The 14,259-nt window shown below is 37.0% G+C and overlaps 1 long non-coding RNA gene across 1 annotated transcript in view; it reads right to left on the bottom strand.

The window, feature by feature from the left end:
- The window catches only part of LOC309874252, a 54,535-nt gene extending 40,650 nt beyond the window's left edge, over window positions 1–13,885 (bottom strand). Inside the window, exon 1 of the long non-coding RNA XR_014316805.1 lies at window positions 13,617–13,885. This is a non-coding gene — a long non-coding RNA (uncharacterized lncRNA). The remainder of the gene's footprint in view (window positions 1–13,616) is intronic.
- Between the last annotated feature and the right edge of the window lie 374 nt (window positions 13,886–14,259).

Below are 14,259 nucleotides of genomic sequence, written 5' to 3'. Positions count from 1 at the left end.
TTTATTTTCTCCAAAATTGTAAAAAGTGAAATACAGCAAAAAGTCTAGGGGGAAAAAAAGTACAGTCCAAAGACAGTAGGCCATTTCTGCTTCTGTTTGCTGTCAATAAATGAAAACTAATCAAGGGCAGATTTGTAAGGACATGGTTTTTGAAATGTGTATTTTCACCTGTGACAAAGCTTTGTTTTTTGAAATCTCACACTGTTCCTCCACTATGCTGCAATTACAAACAGGATGATTTCTGAAGGTTCACTTTCTGCTTAAACTTAGTAGTAAACACTCATTTCACCTTGATGTTGTAGAATTAACCACACAACCTTTCACACACAAAAAAAAATGGTCTGGCCCACTGGGTGAAATGAGAAAGGGACAAATGGTGCAATTGAGGCAGAATGTACAAAAGAGAAGTGTGAAGAGAAAAATGGCAGGCAGAAAAGAGAACTAGAATGAGAAAGGCATTATGGAAAGAGGTCAGTGCAGTGAAATTAACTGAATGGAAGATAAATGGAATGGCTAGAAACAGCCACGGGGAGGAAAAAAAAAAAAAAAAACAAACAGGAGGTGGTTGGTTGATTGAGGTGTGGAGCTGGTCAGGATTTTATTTTTTTTTTGATCTGTTGAAATTTCAGTGATTCACTAGACTCCCCTCCTCTGTTGGAGAATGCTACCTTAGGTAAGTAAGAGAATGAAACTTAGGGACTTCAAAGCTATCACAGAGAACTTAATGAACTCTAGAAATGTTTTGTGTGAGCACAGTCTTTGAACTGTAACTTATATTTGGGGTTGAATACTCCAGGAAAACAGCTAGTTATAGGCAGCAAGCAAAACATAATAGCAGTTCTGGCACACTTAGACATATGACATTGTTTCTATTTCTGATCAAATCCTGTTTTATATTCTGCTACAGACACAGTCAGTTTCTTTCCATTATTTTTTCTTCCTTAGGTAAAAAGAGCAAGTCCTAACTAGATCAAAACCAAGGGACCAGGTTGGATTTCTTCAAAAATTTCTGCTGTTATAGCTTCAAGAAGCCATTTTCTGATCCAGTTGTAAGTATGTTCAGAGTAGTTTAGTATTCCTGGGTTTAAACAAGCACTTGAGACCAAAATTAGACTTACAAAGGACACTAGTATTAAGCAGAGTTCCTTTAGTAGAAGAAGTAAACATAATTTCATAAAATTGTCTGGCTTTTTAAGCAAGTACAGTTAACAGAACTTTTTTTTTTTATAGTAATTATAATAAAAAGTAAATATTGTGTATTTGTTAACACAGTAAATGTTAAGGAGCTCTCTTCACAGCACTGTTGAACATCACTCAGTACTCTTCAGTTTCATTTCAACATTACAGCTGAATAATAGCAAATTAGTATAGAAAGTCTGAGAAAAAATAAAACGAATCATTATACACACACACACACACACATATATATATATATATTAGGTCACACACTGTATTTGGTCAGATTTCCAAGTTAGGTGAAAAACTGGAAGTTCGCACAAGGATTGTAATAGATTTGTGGTGTAAGTGTTCTTTTACCATTTCACTAACAGGCTATGGATAAGCTGTAGACACATGCTGCAAAATAAAACGTATCGATACCTAAAATCTCTTGTAGTCCTGAAAGTTATGAAATATCAGAATAATTCTTCAAAGGTGGGTGTTGTTTTTTGTTTTGTTTTGTTTTTTGGTTTTTGTTTTTTTTTAATAAATAAATAAATCAAAGCACTAACTGTCTCTGTGTGATTACAAGATGAAAACCACATTTGAAAGGACAGCCTTTCAAGTGACTAACCAGACAGTGAGCAAAAACCATTCTGAAACAAGCTTTCAGGGACTATAAATCCCATCAATATTTCTACCTCAGAAATTAAAACTAAGTATGACATCCCTAAGCTCATTTAGAATTGGTTTGGATGTTATCATTATATTAATGGACGTAAATGCCATTGCTGTCCTTATGCTCCAGAAACAAGAAGTGATAGAGCACATTTGGTGTTCATCACCTACACTCACGTCTGAGGGCTGCGTGCACATCCCCCCAGTTATCCACGTTGTAAGGGTATCATGGAAAACACATTCTCCACAATCACTTGGTTCTGAGAGAAAACTACTCTGTATCTTCACCACTGACCCTGCACAAAAAGAAACGTACTTCACTTCTACGTGCACATATACATATCTGCACACACACATTTCTACAAGAGCATGCACAGGAAGACCAGGCTTGCTTACTTCTGTTTTATGTTGTTTTCTCCCAGTTTTTTTGTCTGTGACTGGGCTGTGTCTCCAATTTGTGATTTTATGTAAATCTTCTCCACTGTTTTCCCCTTTTAGATAGGGGAGAAAAAAAAAAGAAGAAAAAAAAACAACTATCAAAAGCTGAAACCTACCCGCATCCCTATCTACAGCAGCTGGCATTTTCAAAGGTGCCATAAAGATTCAGGTGCCCTGACCCTGCTGCAGTTAAAGGTAACTGAGTTCTTGACTCCTTTAAACAGTTCTCACAATTCCTCACTAAATTACATTTGCTGGACATCAAGCACTTACTAAATATATGGAATATTTAGGGGACTCCTACTGTTACTTCTTGTACTTTAATTTTTAATCTTGGTTACACGAAAACATAATCTGAGCCTCATTGCTAATACTTTATTACTGACATTTTACTAGCACCTGTCATCTCACGTAATAGAAGAAACTGCTTTTCTAGAGCTGCATACCCACACCACTTAAAACATTCTGTATCATCTAAAGACTGCATCATTATGGGATTGTTCAGCCTGGAGAAAAGGAGGTTCAGGGGCAACCTTATCACACTCTACAGGTCCCTGGAGGCTGTAAAGGAGGCTGTAGCGAGGTGGGGGTTGCTCTATTCTCCCACGTGCCTGGTGACAGGACAAGGGGGAATGGGCTAAAGTTGCACCAGGGGAGGTTTAGGTTGGATATTAGCAAGAACTTCTTTACCAAAAGGGTTGTTAGGCACTGGAATGGGCTGCCCAAGGAAGTGGTGGAGTCACCATCCCTGGAGGTCTTTAAAAGACGTTTAGATGTAGAGCTTAAAGATATGGTTTAGTGGATGACTTGTTAGGTTGGACTAGATAATCTTGGAGGTCTCTTCCAACCTAGATGATTCTGTGATTATCTTTCTTTATGGTTTCCTTGTACAGTTGGTGTGAGAATAACAACTTTCTTTTTTTTTGGTGCAACTATTACTGTCTTTTATACTTCAAGTTCTTTTCTGACAATTTTTCAAGTTATTAAGTCCTATTTGCTATTTCTTCTTTTTCTTGACATCATTCTCCCATGAGCAAAACCTAGCAAGGTGATCCAATTTTTTTGTCTGCCTTTTTTTCCCCCCTTTGGGGGGGGAAAATTTGTGGAACATCCGCAATTCTAAGGGGCACTTACCCTACATGAAAAATTCTGAAAGGAATTTTAAGAGTTGTTAAAAGAAAAAAAAAAAAATGTTATTTATAGTATCAAACAGGGAGCACGTTAATTGAATTCAATCAGCAGAGCAAGGATAAAAAACACTATCAGGCTTAGGGTACCATAAGTGGAGCAAAGATTTCAGTCAATTAAGACTAACAGGGCTCAGAAGTTTGCTAATTAACATCTACGGGGACAGCAAACTGCTGCTGAAAGAGAAACTTGCCTTTAAGGGCCGTTAAGGGGAAAAAAGATTTCAGCATGTTTCTAGGTATCATTTAAAAGCATGTGACATATAGCTAGGCCTGCAATAAATAATTAACAGCAATATATTGGAAATATTTATCTCCTATTTTTTGGTTCAGTGATTTTTAAGACATCAAACTGCACAAACGTTATGGTAATAATGTGAAGCAAGCTACACAACAGTATTGAATTACCTTAAATTGATCAGAAAAAAGCAGCCTTTTGACTGGGAACATACTAAGTTCCATCTGTACAGCGTATGAGCTAGTTTGTGCATGAATCTAACTTGTTAGATCACGACAAAGAACATAATATGAAAACCAACTCAAAGTTTTAAGTATGTGAGCCAGTGACTACTGAGCCATCTCCCTCATTTGTTTGATTTGGCAAAGACAGACAATTCTCAGGTCTTTGAGAGGAAAAAATTCCACCCAGTGACAGCCAGGAGAATTAAAGTAATCCTTGCTACCATGATATGATCTGGAGCTACTGACTATATTTTCTGTTCCTTCCATCTGCTCCTGAAAATTGCCTTTCAAAAAGCCTTCTTCTGACTAAAACAGACACCTACATTGTGATTTCAACATATGTACAAATAATTTCATAAAACATGCAACTCCATGTAAAAAAAATACATAGCTGTTCGTGAAAATTGGTGATTTTTACACAGAGAGAATTTCAGATTCACTCAGAAATGATGCACTGTTCAATATTCAAAATACAGCACTTCAGCTAAAAGCACGTACACATCTGTTTTTAGACATGTGGCACACTTCAACAAACTCAGGCAAATCGGTTACGCTTTGTATGAACCAGTTTCAGAAACTACGAAATAATGGAGTAAAATTTAGTATACCCCTTGGAGGAATATTGTGAGGTTGCAATTTTTAAAATCTGCACAAGTTACCATGTTTGGAAAGCACTAGAACAATGCAAATTACGTGACATTCAGTGTTTTCTCCTGAAAATCAGTGCAATATTTGGTCATTGCATTACCCTACATGCTCCTCTTTTAAACTGTTCAATGATTTTAAGGAACTACCACTATGTTTCAGTTTTATTATTACCCAAGACTATCTTTGAATAGTCTGTCCAATGTTCCAGAAAAAAAAAAAGGGGGGGGGAGAGGATATGTATTACACTTTATGCTACAGATTTTTCATCACAATGTGGCCTCAAATTGACTGATGAAGGAAAAATATGAGTATGTTCCACTTAATTTGTGAGGCTGGTAAAGGCAGACGTCTGTGTACTAGCATCTCTCTGGACAGTCCAGGAAAGCAGCTTTAGGACCACTCCTCAAAATCTTCGAGTGTCAGTCAGTCCCCCTATTGTTATATTATGAGTTTGTTATATAATTACAAGAATAATCTTTATCACTTCATTCCTTACTTGGCATAAAATGACTTTTTGGACTGATCAAACACCTCAGGCTTCGCCTCAGTGTGTAATCAGTTTCAGCAGCTGTTCCTAGCTTCAAATACTACAAAGCAATAGAATTTAATTGCTTAATTAAACTCAAACCTCAGTTGTCTTCTTAACAGGCAGGGGCCTGCCTAGCTTTTGCATACTGAAAGACAGAGACCAAGCAAATGACATTGCTCTTCTGTCAAGGATTGTCTATCTAGGAGTGCTATAAAGACACTGAAAAGGAAAAGCCAAAAGGCCTCTTCTGGGAAGCAATCAGGAGTCTTGTTTCCTATTTTTGACCTGAATTATTGATTTCATATGAACACAGCTACTGTATTTTATAAAAACGATTTTTTTATAGGCTGAGCAGTACATATAAGCGAATAGAAAAAATTGAGGACAGATGTTTGACCAGACTACACTGCCTTGTTGAGCTTGATTTATCCTAGTCAAAGTTCTTGGTCCATTGGGATATTTTTTTTATTTTCCTCCTCCAGTTTTCAATGTCAGCAGGTCTAATAAGACGACACAAATGTATTTTACCTGACAAGCTGCTCTCTGACTTCAGAACTCTTACATACATACAGAGCACTGGGTTTACACGCAATGGTCTTGGGGTTTTCCCTGGTGCTCAACCATCAAGATCTCATGTGATTTTAAAGGGTTAGGATGTGCTGGCATGGGGTTACCACTAATGCTAAGATTTAAGAAAAAAAAAAATTGTCCCCACCTTGTACGGTGAATCAACCATGCTGAGAACTACTATCTTTACTTTTCAGAATTACTGATTTTTCTTAAATAATTTCTGATTAAAATTGGAGCCACATCTCTTCCATTACTTCTGGCTCTCATTTAAGAGCTCTTAAAAAAACAAATAGTGTATTTACAGGAATTCACCCTTATATTTAATATCCATATCTAGTGAAAACATTAGATTCCATTTCTGATTTTATTATTTGAAATATTTTGGCCTCTATGTATTACAAATTAACTCTTAAAATTTTGGATAAAATTGATAGCTATGGAGAAAGTACCAAAAGGGAAAGAAATTGCACTCAGGAAGCAGGACCTTAAGCTAGATGAAACTGTATTGAAAATGAACATAGTGAATTTGTCAGGCAGCTTCTCTATCACCATAAAAAAAGTATGATTTCATTTATTTCAGTGTAGCATTGGCAAATTCTGAAAGGCTTTACCATCAGGCAAGGATCTGTCTGAAGCACTGGTGTTTTATCTATTATGATATCACCTCATAATATGTCACGTAATTTTGCCTTAAACATGCAAATAGGAAAGTATTACTGTTTTTTTATCAAGGTATTTGTAAGTCTGAAAGTTCAATCAGTCAGTTAATTTCATTCTCAAAGCATCCAAATATCTTCGGATCTTTAAATAGGTGGCCTTAAACTAATGAACATACCCACATAAGACAACTTTCACACAGAAAACTGGAAATACTTACAGAACTAACAAGATGTGTAAGACAACACCACACTTTGAGCATGCTTTGGCTCTGTTTCAATATATTAAACTTCTGTAGCTTTTATGGAAAACTAACTTTTTATTATTTCCTGTTAAGTGTCGGAATGTCCTGTTAAGTGCACAGAAATAGTACTTACAAACACACACAGCTAAGTAATTGCAAATCATGCTTCACATATTATTAGGTTTTGATCTTGAGAGATTTTTTTTCCTAACAAATATACGTCATGTTTTCTAATAGACACCTAAAATAACAAAACAGTAATTTTTGGTAATGAAACTACCATCCATGGACAGCCTCCCTTTGCACAGTGTTTTCATTCTGCTAGTTCTTCACTTCAATAAGGAAAGTAATCAGAGCCCATCTGAAGTTTCAGCTGAAGGGACCAGCGGTGTGATATGAACGCATGAAAAGCCTTTCATGAAAACACAAAAATCTAGATTAAAGACAATCTTCTATGATTATCAGTAAGCCATGTCAGCGTCTTGTGGGGCTTACCAGCACCTTAAAAACCAGTAATATTTCATCACAAACTTTCAGACAGGATTATGAGAAACATCCTTATCTTTTATTAACGTTATCATTGTCTTTTTCATATGCTGAACTTTCATCCCATCTTGTACAAAAAGTTCAATTCCTCTGAGATAACCTCAGGAAGCTATCTGAACTCTTTGTATCCTTAAAGTTATTAACACGTTGTTTGTAAATTTTATGACTTCTGAAAGGTAGCAATATATTTGTCCAGTATTTCACAAGTACGGAATTGTAGTGTCCATGGTTTCATTCTTGGTTACATTGGAGTTTACAGAGTAATAATAGGCATCCCTGAGCAGCAAACTACATAGGAACGCCAGAATTAGTCTCAAAAAAAGAAAGGTTTTTACATGGGTCTGAAATACAAAGAAAGCCTAGATAGTAAAACTACTTTTTCATTATTATTATTATTTATTATTATTTATTATTATTTTTTTTATTATTATTATTTTTTTTTAAGAAAAAAGAGAGAGTAGCAATACCACCCACCCCCAAATACAACAGTCTGGAACCATCTCTTCTACAATGACAGTAAATGACAAAGTAGAGCAATGCTGGATACTTAATTATTAATTAAGTAATAATTATTTCATAATTTTAAATTAATAATAATATAAATAATAATATAAATATAATACAATATAAATAATATAATTTTATAATAATATAAAATTAATTAATAATATAAAATTAATAAATAATTAATTATTCAATTAAGTGAATACTTAATTCAATACTTAACTCAAGCACAGTCACAAAGTGTAGGTTTATAGGTATATATACTCTCCAGTTCCGTATTTCAGTGACAGCCAAGACATTATGTACGTGACCAAAGCAGTAGACAATTCACACTGTAATGAATGTAATGTACATGAGGGAGATCTTTTAATTGCAGTCAATCCTCCTCTTTAGAAAGGAAAAGTCTCCGAAAAGGCTTTTGGGAATGCCAAGACTGCATGACATGGGAAGCTAAAGGAAGAAAAACTACATGCCGTATTTAATAGGGGTGGTGAGAACATGGCCTCCACTCTGTGATAATGCAGACATACCGAAATGTGTTTTCAGCCTGAATAGAGATGGCAGTGGAGTTCACAACTGAAATAGGAAAAGAATGCACTCAGAAACACTAACAGAAATCATTAAAGGCACTGCAAGACTATAGAATACAGCTAGGTATGCGTATAAAAGTTGCACTGAAAATGCAGAAGGATGATCTGCTGTTTCAATGTCTGCAATACACAAAACAGCTGAAATTCAACTAGGAAGCATTCTTTATGACAAAAAGAGGTTTTGTTAACAGCTTTTGACCAGGTTTATTGATTAGTCTTTGGCTAAATTTGAGAATTATATATGGAGCCAGCCTTCACTATGTTCTTGGCAGACCTACTGGAGCTATGATGTCAAGGAAAACACATGGACTGCTGCCAGGTGGAGATACAAGGAGCAGTAGGCCTTACACAAATAATTATCTTCAACACCCTAGAGCCAGTTTTTCCTTGTTGTGAGGTAGGAGAAAATTCCTCCATCACAAGTGCTCCAATAGAAGATAATACAGAATCAGAGAACCACAGACCAGATCAGATCGGAAAGGACCTCACAAGATCACCAGATCTAACCTTTCACAGGAAAAGGGGAGCTTAGGTGAGATTATCCAGCACCCTGTCCATTCACATCCTGGAAACCTTCAGCATTAGGGACTCTCCCACGTCCCTGGAGAGGTTGCTCCAGTGATTGGTTGCTCTCACTTATTTCTTGTATCAAGATGAAACCTCTCCCAGTGCAACTTGTACCTTTGTCCTTTGCCCTCCCAATGGCTCCCTGTAAAAAGAGACACTCCATCCTCCAAGTACTGGAGGACCATGATGAGGTCCCCTCCGAGCCTTCTCTTCTGCAGGGTAAAAAGACCTAACTCTTTCAGTCTTCCCTTACAGGGCAGGTTCCCCAGCCCTGTATCTCAAGTTAAAGGAAATTCCATATAGAGATGCCTCCTTGTCCTGATTGTGTACCTGTGGCAACCTGGCTCTACTTTAAGAGTAGAGTCTTGATATTATTCAGTCTGCCTGTCTAGCTCAGAAATAATTTAGTTAGTAATTTAATCTGCAGTAAACTGGTTTACAAGGAAGTCATTTGATATGGAACACTTGTATTAACGTAGTCTGATGATCAGTGGCAGTTGCTACTGAAATTAACACAAATTCTAGTAGCTCAAAGCATCTCCAAAAATACAAATAGTTTTATGGATGTGTAAACTGCAGACCTCTGTGACTAACTTTAAGCACTTTTTTGGGGGGGATTTTTTTTTTTTTTTTTTTTTTTTTTTTAACAGAACCAGTCCCTCATTTCTTTAAATAAAACATTCAGAAGCTTTTCATACATTTGAAGTTGTGCAAAAATAGCAGTATGACATTAACCAAGAGACCCTGCAAAGAACATTTTCAAAGCACTGAACAGGATTTATTTTTTTTTTGTCCATGCAACTCCTACTGTATTTTTGACAGACTTCACACCGTTAAAACCATATATGATGGCTGACTCCCTGAAATGTACGGCAAAATTCATTCCAGAGCAAAATTTGCATAGATTCTTGCCATCACAATTATTTAAACAAGCTTCCTACCACACCTTTCCTTATATTGGCCATACCAATAAATATAATAGTGAAAGGTTTACTGAAAGTGATAAAAAAGTTTGTATAGGAAAATATAATCAAACAAGTGGACAGGATCAGTAATTGCAAAACTTCCCTTTAAAGAGAACCCTTTTCTCTTTAATTTCATGGATGACTGGAATTTTCAGTCTGAAAATATATCCAGTGCTCCATGAAATTTACTTGTCTATAAAATGTCCACTCCTGTTAACACGAACAAATAGATCTATACTTCATTACATATAATTAAACAACAAGTAATCTTGGTCTGATCAAATCTCAAGCATTGACCTCCAAAGAAGATGTGTAACACTACCTTTTTAGCAAAGAAAAAAGTAAATTCTTAAGCAACGGTACCTAAGTGATGAAAACATTTCATATTTCCTCCTTTATGAAGTGCTTTAGCAATAGTCAAGAAAAGTAGGAGTCCTGGAGATATCTAATAACATATATTCAGCCTAAATGCTGGATGCTACTCTTTGCTAATATCACTGTACAAATTTGAGCAAGAACTTACGTTAGTGAGGGCAGTTAGTCCCATAATCGTATTATGACAAAGAATGAAATCTCTTACCTAGGAACCTACTAATCCGGAAGCCGTCAAAACATCTTTAAAACTTATTTTGCAAAGCAAGTGAGATTAGTCCTATCCTTTTCATGAAGCTATCAGAACTTCACAGAAATACACAGTTCTCATAAACAAGGTAGCCAGGCATACTCAGAGGGTTAGAATCATTCACATGCATATTTCACCTATGCTTTAGATGGTGGAAAAATGCAACTTAAGGAAATAAACTCTTCTTGTGGCTTAAGACAGAAATCTACACAGTCTATGGGGACCCCAGTTCCCCCTTGATTTTCTGAATTTCTCAGTTCTCTTCATTTTATTGAACCTTGCATGATGAAGAGGGTTAGGATTCCCAGACAGGCAAAAGATACATAGTTTTTTTTGTTGTTTTTTTTTTCCGTTTTTTTTTTTTCTCTCCATTAATTATGTATCTATGCTATTCTTAATCAGCTGAAAGTTCTTCACTTCCAAGTAACACACACTAACAAATTATCTTGGACTAGAACATGCATTAGCATTAGGATTTCTGGAGTAAATGCTCACAGCAATACTATCATCACATGGTGGAAAATTATAGCATTGACCTCTTTCTGCACTGAGTGCTAAAAATGAACCCATTAGTATTTCCTATTTCTTGCTACACTTACAGGACAAACAGAATTGCCAAAATATGTCAATAATGGATGAAGAATATAGAAAGCTCTGAGACAAGAGCAGAGGCACTTACAAAGACTAAAATGCTATCCATATGCATAATTTCAAGTAGAACTTGCCCAAAGCAAAATCAGACTTAAACATGTATTAGACAAAAGCTGAAGACTGGAAGTTCTTGGTTTACAATGTTTGTTATGCATACTTACAAAACACCTTGAAAAGTTCAACTGCAGTTTTCCACATAAAAATCACATTACATATCACTGTTCAAGCATCATGAAAGATGACCTGAAGGCAGCAAATAATGGATTTGAACAAGCTTTCCATATTTTACTTTGGGATTGGAAAAAGTATACACAGCTTTCCACATGGGAAAGTGAAAACATCTGGAGTCCTCTTTGTCAAGTTGTAGCTCTGGAAACACATTCCCAATCTGGAAAAGATGAGGTGTTTGTTTTTTTTCCAAATAGAGCATGCTGTTGCTTGTAATATTTGCAATACCTTGGAAAGTTTGAAACAAATAAATATAAGGACACAGAAAGTTTGCCTAACTATCCAGTCAAGGACATCCCTGTCCTCATTAAATTCTATTCCCTATTTTCAAAGAACAGCCTGTGCTTTATTTTTGCCTATAGTTCTCATGCCAGCTACTTCAGTGGTTGCACCCTCAACACTCTCAATGCCATTCCTAATGGTACAGTCTTTCATGTACTCTCTACTAGAAGTATAGCGAGTGCAAAATACTCAGTAACAGCCACATAGAACAAAGAGTTATCATTTGACCCACAAAACACAATAGGAAATATAATGGTTTGTATCTTTACAAATGTATGCATAAAACAAAAGACTAATACCTCTAGCTAAGAGAGTTTTAAATCCATATAAAATATTTAAATAGCCACCCTTTCCCTGCTGTGAAAAATCCTAATTACTGAGCTGATTAAAATACCTACCATATTATAAACATCTCGGTTCACCTGTCTTACTTCAGAAGCCAGTAACAAAAAAGGTTTATCAATATAAAAATCAATGTGCATTTTTGCCCATATAATCCTGTTTTTCTTCTTTCTTTACACTTTATACATTGGCAGTATTGTCTGATTTGACAGAACCAGGGCAGAGAGTTCCTGAGGTAAAGCTGTACAGCAAATATTCACTGGCACATACACATTACAATATGTTGATTATTATATGCTATTTGCAAAATAAACAGTGTGTATTGTTCCATGCTAATGCATACAGAAGACATTTGGCAACAAAAATTACTGAATATATCATTATTGACACTATAATCAACCTTCTGATCAGTGGCCCATGTTTTTATCTTGCTGTGCTCTACTACTCTTATTCATTTACTACATAGTATGGAATGAAAAAGTGAAGACAAGAGTGGCCTCCTTATACACATGAACTCTTTACCAGTCATTTTCCAACTTCAGGGAAAGAACAGTGTTTCTCAAAACTACAGTTTCAATTAGATGGTATTTTTCTCTTAAAGCCCATCCTTTGCATCTTATTTTGCAGTGAAGGTGCGGAGGTTAAATCCAAGTTGTTATCAAGCTAACACAGGGCTTACTAAGAAACCTTTTCCTTAGTAAGGACTAAACGGGTTTTATTGAACTTAGCTAGGGCCACATGTTAATGCACATTTTTGTTCATATGCTTTTTTTCCTTTCTTTAAAGTGAAAGCTGTAGACCGTTTGGAATGCAGTAACACTGCCATATCTACCCACTCATTGCTATTTCAGGCTGTTGGCATTTTACCCCACCATTAAACCCATCAACATTTACACAACCACAGACATTACAGAAAATAGTTTAAAACATGCAATAGAAGTACTTTCTGTCATTGACCTTGTACCTATAGGTGAAAAGTTGATACTCTGTTCAGGACATGTCACATACATACAGTTCCAACCCACACAGAACTATACAAAACAAAAATAAAAAAAAAAAAAAAATACCACACACACACCAGGTTGAAACAACTCTATGCAACAACTTCATTGAAATGGCTGATGTGGAAAACAAATGGCATTTCTATCATGAAAACTAGCTATAAGGAACTATCAGAAACTGCCAAAGAAACCACAAAAAATAAGAGAGGAAAAAAAATCAGTTTTGTGATAGTAAGAGTTTGTTAATTTACTGAACTGTACCTGTAGTGATTCCCAGTCCTCTCCTGTCTTCTTTTGACATTCTGCAGAGGATTGATGTATTAGCAGCACCTTGTAGGTGCTTTCAGGATCATTTACCATTAGCTGCAACGCTATTTAAATTTAGATAGGTACTAGACATAAGGTTATGATTAATACAGAGAAAACCACATCTAAAGACAGCATGGCTTTGGTCTGTTGACAGTTTAAGAATTTAATGTATTCTTATGTAGATTATAGGAGCAAACTGTGCCAGGACAGGCAGAGGCAGTGCTAACTAAAGACACAGGCAGAAGAAAATGCTCCTTCTTTACATTCACAGTGCCAGTGGCTGTGTGAGAAGAACCTGCTCAGTAGAAGAGCACTGCAAATGCTCTGTCCCTCAGACTGAGGATCACTGGAAATAGCTTTGGCAGGGAAGAGCCTTGCAAGGTTAGAAATAACAAGGGGGGGAGGGGGAGGTTGGAGAAACAGCATGGTTGAACCTACCTTTAAGTAAACTTCCACGATTCTCAGCAATTTTAGCGGGAACTTAAATATTGGTAAATATCTACAGACACCTAGCAGCAGGTGCACACAGCCCCTCACCTGCAGAAGGCAAACAAGCGCTTTCCTCGCCTGCCATCTCACCACGCAGCCTCCCCGCGGCGCGGCTGGGGCCGGCAGCCTGGGGCAGCCCGGGGGGAGGCAGGGCTCGGCCCAGCGCCCCACCAGCAGCCGGGCACCTCCGTGGGGCCGTGGCCGGGCAGGGCTGTGGGGAGCTGGAGCCCGGCCCTGCTGCGGCCCCGCTGGGGCAGGGGCTGGCAGCCCTGAGGCTGCCGTGGGGCCCGGGCCCGGGCGGTGCCCTCAGGGCTGTGACAAACACGGGGCACCCGAGCCGTGCAGCTGCAAGAGTGAAAAATAAACTTTCCTCGTGTCATTCCTCCATTTTGTCTCGAGTTCAATGAATGCTGGGAGAGGAGCTTAGAAAATAAGCCTATACTTTTTTCTTCTTCTTCTTTTCCCTCTCTCTGAAGCACAGAGGTATTCAATAACAATAACAATTATGAACTTAATATCAGGGCTTAGTATTTCATTTCAGGGAGGTCCCAGTGGTCTTCACAGGGATATACTAGAGGTAAAGTGAATAGTC

The sequence above is a fragment of the Aythya marila genome (genome assembly GCF_965140915.1).
Source record: "Aythya marila genome assembly, chromosome: 2".
Taxonomy (NCBI): domain Eukaryota; kingdom Metazoa; phylum Chordata; class Aves; order Anseriformes; family Anatidae; genus Aythya; species Aythya marila.
The sequence above is the reverse complement of the archived record's forward strand: the minus strand, read 5'-3'. Positions and strand labels throughout refer to the sequence as shown.